Raw genomic sequence first — 8,593 nt, forward strand, 5'->3', positions numbered from 1 at the left:
TCTCCAAGTTTTGTTGGCTTTTTCCCTTAAGGAATGCCACTGCACAGCTCACCGTGCAGGTACTTCGAACACACCTCTTCCAACATTTTGGAATACCCGCCACCATTGTTTCCGACAACGGAACACAGTTTGTTTCCCATCTGTTCAAAAGAATGTGCTTTGGGCACGGAATCCGCCATGTGACTACTTCCCCTTACTATCCACAGCCTTCTCATGCTGAAAGGTTCAATCGCAATCTTCGCTCCGCTCTCATAGCTTTCCATGCTGACAAGCAGACCACCTGGGATCAGGAACTCCCTTGGCTTCAGTTTGCTTTCAATACTGCTCACCATGAGAGTCACAAGGCGGTCCCTTTCGAGCTGTTTCTAGGCTATCCGCCTAACAACCCGTTAGCGAATGTGTGGGGAATTGGCGACCTTCTACCACCTCCTGGTGCGGCTGATGTCAAGGCAACTTGGCAAGCGGCCAGGAGAAACTTGATCAGAGCTAGGGAATTGGTCCGGAGGAAGCACAATCGTGGTAGAGTAGACAACCCTTTCCAGGTGGGGGATTTGGTGTTTTGTAAAGCTCATCCGGCCAGTTCGGCTGTGGACAAGAGAGCTGCCAAGTTGTGTCATCGGTGGTCAGGTCCCCACCGCATCCTGAGGTTTTTGACGCCTGTCACGGCGGAGCTTGGAGATCCGCGGACTGGAAAAGTGTTCCGGAGGGCGCACATTTCTCATCTCAAGCCCTTCCGCGGAACTCTTCCGTAGGCAATTTTCCTTCCTCTTGTGTCTGGGTGGGAAGTGCACTGGGCCAGAGAACCTGATCACTTCTCCTGTCCCCTGTGTTCTGCGAAGGAATTTCCCTCACAAAATTTTCCAGCTCTGGCCAGAGCAAACCCTGGGGGTGAGTTTTCCCCTCAGTTTGGAAGTCCCTTGGCGTTCCCCACCACAGACACTTGAGTTGTCTTTCAGGTCAATCTCTTTTCAGGAAGTGGGGGAGAGGCTTGTTTGTTTGTCCCTTTTGGAGAGGAGTGTCCTCTTTTGGGGAGGGAGGTTGAGCCGTGACTATTTCCACCGGGCGAATGTCACGACTCATGATCAATGGTTCAAGTGTTTTTTTTTTATAGTAGGCTAGTTCAGTGTTTCTCACTCCACGACCCCGAACAAGGCTGTGGGTTTTGTTCTTATTACTCCCACCGCCGACGATTCAGAGGCTCCGAGACTTTCGTTAGCGCTGCATCGGCATAAATTTTGCATCGTCTTACATCTTAATTTTGTAGTATGTTTGCGTTGTATTTTTGCCTTTTTCTTACTTGTGTGAAGATATTGTCTACTATGCAGTAAATTAAGAGCGCCCAGCGCGCTTGATGGGGCCCGTGAGGAGGAACATGTAGCAGCCGCATCAGCATTGACGGAGTGGATTCTACTGCTCTTGGCCACCCCTGGATCATGGCCCCCCTCTTCCGTCATGCTCGTTTCCCCCTCCGGTGCTGCTTGCCCAGAACCATTGAACTGAACGCCCTACCGCAAGTTACTTAGACCTAATTTATTGTTACCGCTATGGACTGAGGGATTTTAATTGTTATTTTGTTAATTTGTGCACAGATCTCTATTTATTGTTATTCCTTTTAAATTTTAAATTCTTTAGGCTACTTGTTGAGTTTTTTTAGATTTTATAATTTATTACATATTTTATTAAATTTCAATTTTGGGGCCCCTAAATCCTTGGTTACCAATTCCAGATGAAAGATATATATATATTTATATATTTATTTACTGTTGCAATTTTATAATATTTTAGTAAAAAAAAAAAATAAAACTGATTAAATTTACTTTGACTGAAATTAGCCTATTTGAATTTTTTAAATTAATGTTTGTAAGTTTGTAGGTCAGAGTGGTATCAAAATTATTTAAACTTTAATTGAGAGTATTTACTTCATGTATTGTTGTTAATGTTATTGTTGTGTTATTCTTTTAAATGGTTAATTACAGCTCGTTTCTCTCAAATGGCGTGTTGTTCTTGAACCTCCATCCATGGTTCTCATTTTGTTAAATAAAGTTTTGTGAGCCGCTCCTCGGGTCTGCGCATGGATCACGTTTCCTTTTCGTTAGCCTGGGCGCAGGCACGAGGGCATGGTTCACGTTACAGTCCAGTAACAGTTCAGTCTCAGTTGCATCCGCAATTTCTCAATCAATAGTCCGTCAGTTCGTTTTAGTCAGTCTTCCGTCTCTAAAATTCACAGTAATATATAGTCAACAGTTTTAAATTATAAACCTATATTCTATCAAGTTTTCATTGTCCATCTTGTTGATTGCTACAAACAGTACTCAAAATATTAACACAACCATTTAAACAACAATAACACTATTTTCTAACCTTAAACCGGTTCGTCAGTCGTCCGAACAATCAAAAAGTATCGGTGGAGAGAAATCTGAAATTAACTGACGGATGCCGGTAGAGCGACCGACGGGACTGCAACGGATAAGTGTAGATAGCGCAATAGAAAATCCATTAAAGAATATTTTTGTTAACTGTGACGTGCCTGAAGTGACTGGACTGTGACGTTCTGTAACTGATGTGTGTGAATCGACCTTAACCTGTTTTTTTTTCTAGTGGGGCCTTGCTATGCTACGATTCTTTGTTTACATCTACGTTGTTATCTCGTAACCATTATGGCAACCCATAAGACTCATGTTAAACATTGCAAATTTTATGTCAGTCTAAAAGTGTATAGGTATTATCAAATAGAATTTATTTCGTAACATCAAAAATATTTTTCGAAATATCTCTGGTAAGTTTGGACTCAATATGTTCAGCCATTATTGGGTCAATTGATTACATAGTTTGCATAATGTCCTATCTCAAAGAGCTTCGCTTGCTTCGCTCGCCCCATTCAATTATATCAGTAGGGAAAGTAGATTCGTTGTTCTTTAACAACAATGGTAATCTTTTATCCCTCTTGGGGATGAGGGTTCATTGTCTCCTTAACATTTGTCTAAGGATGTCACTTACAGACGTAATTGCAGGTATTTAAAAAAATAAACATATTTTACCGCCATTTATTTCTTGCTGGGGGGGATACAAGATAATACGACTCTTTTATTTATATATTTTTAGACAGTTCTTTTGTAGTAGTTTCTAAAATGGGGTGTATGTAAAACAAGAAGATAAAAAAATGAATTGATTCATAATGTTATTTATATTAAAAGGAGGTTTTAGGGCTTTAAATTAAAAAAAATAGATCTTTGCGAAATGAAAAGTAATATAAACGGAATACAGGTTTACCATTAATTTAAATGACTAAATCCCCTAAACAATTAAAATAATCCCACCAAGTGTAATAACTGTCAGGATGGAATTCACCTTAACTTTCCCTATGAACACACACACACACACACACACACACATACGGGGTTTTACCGAATACTCGCAAACACCTTATTGTGGCATCTTTCAACCTGCGGCCACCAGTGGATGAAGGAAGGTGGTAGAAACATGTCTGCATCGATATTTTTAATGAACACTCCATTTTGACATCTAACATTCCAGTTTTTAAATTGTGGCTCCATGCCACAAATCGGTATATATCAACAGTGTGTGGACAGGATGCCACTAATGCGTTGTAGTGCTTGAGCGGTGTGTGCGCCCCCCCTACTTCTCGCGTGCGCTGTTGCCAGTTCTCCGTTCTAGTTCCTTCATTCCGTTCTGTATTCATGTGGCTATGCCCTAGCCGCTGGAGCTCATTTCCCGCGCTCATGACGTCGTCTTTTATTAGTGTAAGGATTTTATATGAAGTTTTTTTCAAAGCTCCAATAATTTTTACAATTATTGGATTTAAAGTCAATGGACCAAATGAAATGTCGTGAGGATTACATAAAACTACATGCTATTTTGTTGATATTTTATCGTCACATTGTATGTATGGTTTACGAACTGAGATACTTGGAATAAAGGCCATAATATATAAAATATATATATATGTGCTGGGTAAATTATCAGTTTCATGGGAATCTATATATTAATTACGTAAGCCGATTCTTTGCGTCAAAATTGTGGGCGACTGGGAAGTCGTAGAACGACGTGAGAGGGCTGAAATTAAAGGTCTTTATCCCGTGACGGCGGGAAAAATAGTGAAATTCCCAAAATCTTAACACAAAATTAGATATAACGTACAATGTTCTCCATAAGAATAGCATTATAAGGCATTTACTGCTGATTTTTGTTTACTTCAATCCAGCTGATCGTGATTTTATCATTAGCAAGTAAGCTTACATTTGGATTACTCATTTGCCAGTCAATTCTGCAATGTAATGTATACTATATAAAACCAACTATATAAAGGGATAACGTTACCTTTAATAATCAAGACTTTTTAGTTATGTCAAAGTTGAAATACATTGTTTTCAAGATTTAAGAAACGATTCAAGATTAAAAGAAGATCTTCTTTGTTTTTATTTCAAAACATATGTAAAAGATCTATTCCAATTTTTTTTTTATTTACTAACATTTATATTTGAGATTTATTGTAGTGTTTAATCAATATTTTGTATGAAGTAGAATAACCTCAATGGTTACTCTTAGAAAACAATTTGGGAATAGAGATGAAGTAGGTTCGTACAGGTATTTAAACGAACCAAAAATATTTATGTCGTGATTAGTTTCGATAACTGGGTAATGGAACCCTAACTAGCCGCAAAATAGTTGGTAATTAGACGTTGCCTAGGCCCTTTTTTGGTAGAATATGTAAATCAATCGCACCTTTAGGAGGATTAACACCACATACTTACACTAGGCTAATAGTGGTTTTTTAATGTTGATCACAAACAAATTTAGGTCCAAGTTCTGTCAATGGGATGCCTTTACTTAAGAATAATTTTGTTAAACCTTTACAAAATGAGCATAGACTTAGAAATAATAACTGGGTAGGGTATCTCAACACACCATTTTTTGCCTTTTCTTATTTGACGAAGACAATTTCCAATACTGTATTTCAATCGGGGAAGCCTTGTTATCAGCATTAACCAAAAAACCAAAGCTACCTTAATAAACCAATATTTATTCATAAACATGTTTGCTGCCTTTAGCAGTTAAACTCAGGAATCATTCAAATTCTTTATTGAACATAACGTTATCAACAAAAGCAAACAAAGACAAACAACAAACTGTTTTGTTTTTTTTGGCACAAAAGATATGTTGTAGTGGGATATCTAGGCCTATCCTGACATATAGATAATTTGATTCTGAGTTTGTTTAAATATTCCAACAATAATTCCTTTTCCGTAGCTTTTTAGGGACTATGTCCCTACAAGCCACTAGTTTACATTAAAATACGCAATAAGTATGACTCCGTTTTTTCTGTATGCATATAATTAATTCATGGTAATGTAAAAGTATGCGTAACGAATTTTTCACCTCACTATGATGTTTTTAGCTGTTTTACATACATTTAGCTGGTTTATATTGGTGGCTGAAAGTTACGTTTTGCTGGCCATGCCAGCTGTCATCGTCATATGAGGACCGAGCAGGGGTTTACATCCCTAGGGCCGCAAAATCACTTGTTCGCCTATTTACTTAAAACATTAATGTATATTAAATGCACAAGCTGTATCCATGGCATTGCAATAGACTTGTTTTTTGTCACAGCTGCCTAGACAACTATTTATTGTTATTTTTGATTTTGCTGATTCCTCAAAATATTTCACATAAATAAGAGGGACGTTATATTGCAAAACATACTTGGGTAAAAAAACCGCTCGTACCACGAGCCAAAATGGGTTTGCAGCTCTCGATCGTTTCACGTCCCGAACTTAAAACCCGATATCGAGTCGGCAAAACCTCACTTTAGGCCCTAGGTACGAAATATACTATTTTTTTACGGTGGAATTAGAGACCCAAACATTCTCACCCCGTTGCGAAGCATGGGCAGATAGTTAGTTATAAGATTATAAAGTCTTTACTGTTTTGTCTGTACATTGCGTAGACTCATGAAGTGTTTGGTTATTTCTACGTTGTATATAATAAGATAGCCGAAACGAGTCTTGTGGTACGTTTGTTTGATTCTTACTGTCATTGTGCCTGTAACGCAAAAATTCCAATTCACGTGTCCTACCTTGGGAAAACTAGAGTACCGTTCATGATCCAAATAGTTTTGTAATTGTTTGAATAAATTTGCCAAGTTTGATCAAAATATATCCATAAACAAGCAAACTACAACATTTTACAATATTCTTTATATGAATAACAAGGGAATTTTAAATTTACAATTTTTGAATTTGTCCTGTTACCAATAACCGTACAAAAACACTTTGATATACTAAATTATTCGTTTTTTAAGCTATTTAAAAAAGTCTGGATATAAATTGGGAAATTTTGTATTTTTAAGGTAACGTTTTCTCCATTTCATATATTAGTAACAATATGTATAGTATCAAATTCAGTAATAACATTGACTACTGTATTTAAACCTTAACACAAGTGTTTATATATATTCATTGAGGCTACTGGTGCTACCGCTGATGGCTTATGCATGTGTACGTTAGTAGCTAGCAGACAATTTGCCAACTAGGAACATGAAATCAGCTGTTCCCCGTCCTCACTGTCGCGGTTGCTCGCCTAGCATGTCAACAGCTGACTGCTGTAAAAATTGGATGAGGCGACAGTAACTTTTTCTAGTACGCTTCTTTACCATGGCATCTGCTAATTCAATGTTGTCCTAAAAAACGTATACACATCTCTAAGATTTGTTGCCAACTAACAAGCAATTTAAATAAAAAAAAAAAACTATTGTTAATCATCCTGCAAAACTGCTAATAATTCATGATCAAATTTTCATCAGAATTCCGTTAGTTTAAATCAACGATCACATAAGACCAATAGATGGAGCACATCTATATAACTAACATACAAGCAGTTGAAGCCAGGTCGCCATCTTAGTGCAGGTTAGAAGTGGTAGATGCCAATGAAAACGGCACCAAAACTCAATGTCCAGCTTCAAAATAACTTGACATTTAGACTAAAGGTAAATCGTTGACACTTCGTGTGAAAGATGTCAATTAGTCTAGGACACTATTGGTTCTAATTAAAAGCTCAAAAGTTTATACTTTCTATTTTAAATCTTGAAATAAAGTCGGTACTTTTAAATGAGTTTTTAAATATGACATAACAAAGTTCGTCGGCTGCTACTGTTTTTATTTCTTCGTCAGGTAAGTAAAAAAACGGTGGATTTTGTGGCTAAAGAGCTCAATTTCTTGGATAATATTTTTTTTTAATTTTTATAAAGGAGAGTTGTATAAAGAGTTTCAGAAACCATCTTGTGACTTTGAAAATTTTTACATTGTAAACCAAACGCTAAACCTTTAACACACTTTAATGACTTTAATACGATATAGATACATATATTATAAATTAATTTGTAGCTTTTTAGAATTTTTCTTTCGCCCAACAAGTTTTTGTAATTATTGTTAACTAACTTTTTCTAAGATACGGTAAACGCTAGGAAACAAATTAAAAGCGTATTTTAAAGGCCATTGTTCAACCGTCATGAATTGTTACATACCAACCTTTAGGGCCCATTGGTGACATTGGGGGGTGGAAGTCTAAATTTAGTTCATTACAATTACGTCAATGACCTTGAGCTCTGCTAGTAAGATGCTGTGGTATGGTAGCGTGTCGGGGAGAAGGGTTATTGTTCATGCTTTCTCATTCGCTCTTACCCACAAACTAATTTATTTCAAGCCTAAAATGAAGAATGTAGATCTAACTTCTATATTCGTTTGGAAAACGTCAGTAAGAGGCAAGTCTAGACTGTTCCTATGTCTGCGCGGTCCATCACTAGTTACTTTCTTTACTTATTTTTTTTGAAAGCCTATGTGTCGATTATGTATCTTGAGCAATGTAAAATCAAGATGACGTTGTTCAAACTAAGATATAAGTTTGGACTTCCTTGTGTGACCAAAATGGTCGCCTACAGAGCAACAGAAGAATCTACAATTTCTTATAAAATCAGTTTTATTGACATTTGCAGACAGTTTTATATAATTGTTTTAAGGAAACCCAAAATCTATTGGCAATCATAAGTTAATATGATTTGAACTTTTTGCCTTATACAAATGAAATACCATGTGCATATTGGTCCTCTGGTCCAGTTAATACAATTTTTTGAAGGGTTTCTTTTATAATTTAAAACTATATCATTGCACAAGCATTTTCAAGGACTCTCTGCAGTTTTGCGTACTCTTGCAACTACTAATTCAAGAATCAGTTTGATGACCGATTAAAAATAATGTGTTTATACGTTATAAAGATTCAACTGTTAAATATCATAGTTTTTGAGGGTGGGACTGGAAATTTAGACTATATTAAAGATTTGCATTCATAGTAGAACATTATATACTTTAAGTAAACCAACAGAAAAAGATTGTTTAAAATTTTCATGTTCATTTTAGAACAAACTGTTTGCTCCGCCTCCCAGTTAACTGAGAATTTTAAGAAGTAGAAACATATTAAATAAATAATAAGTGAAGTTAAATATATCCCACAGTGATTTTAAAAAAACATTACACAAACTTCACGGATGCCAATATACTTCTAACAACCTTACTAGGAATTT

This window comes from Macrosteles quadrilineatus, unplaced genomic scaffold (assembly GCF_028750875.1).
Source record: "Macrosteles quadrilineatus isolate MER2022 unplaced genomic scaffold, UCM_ALF_1.0 Scaffold_8__2_contigs__length_117827958, whole genome shotgun sequence".
Taxonomy (NCBI): Eukaryota; Metazoa; Arthropoda; class Insecta; order Hemiptera; family Cicadellidae; genus Macrosteles; species Macrosteles quadrilineatus.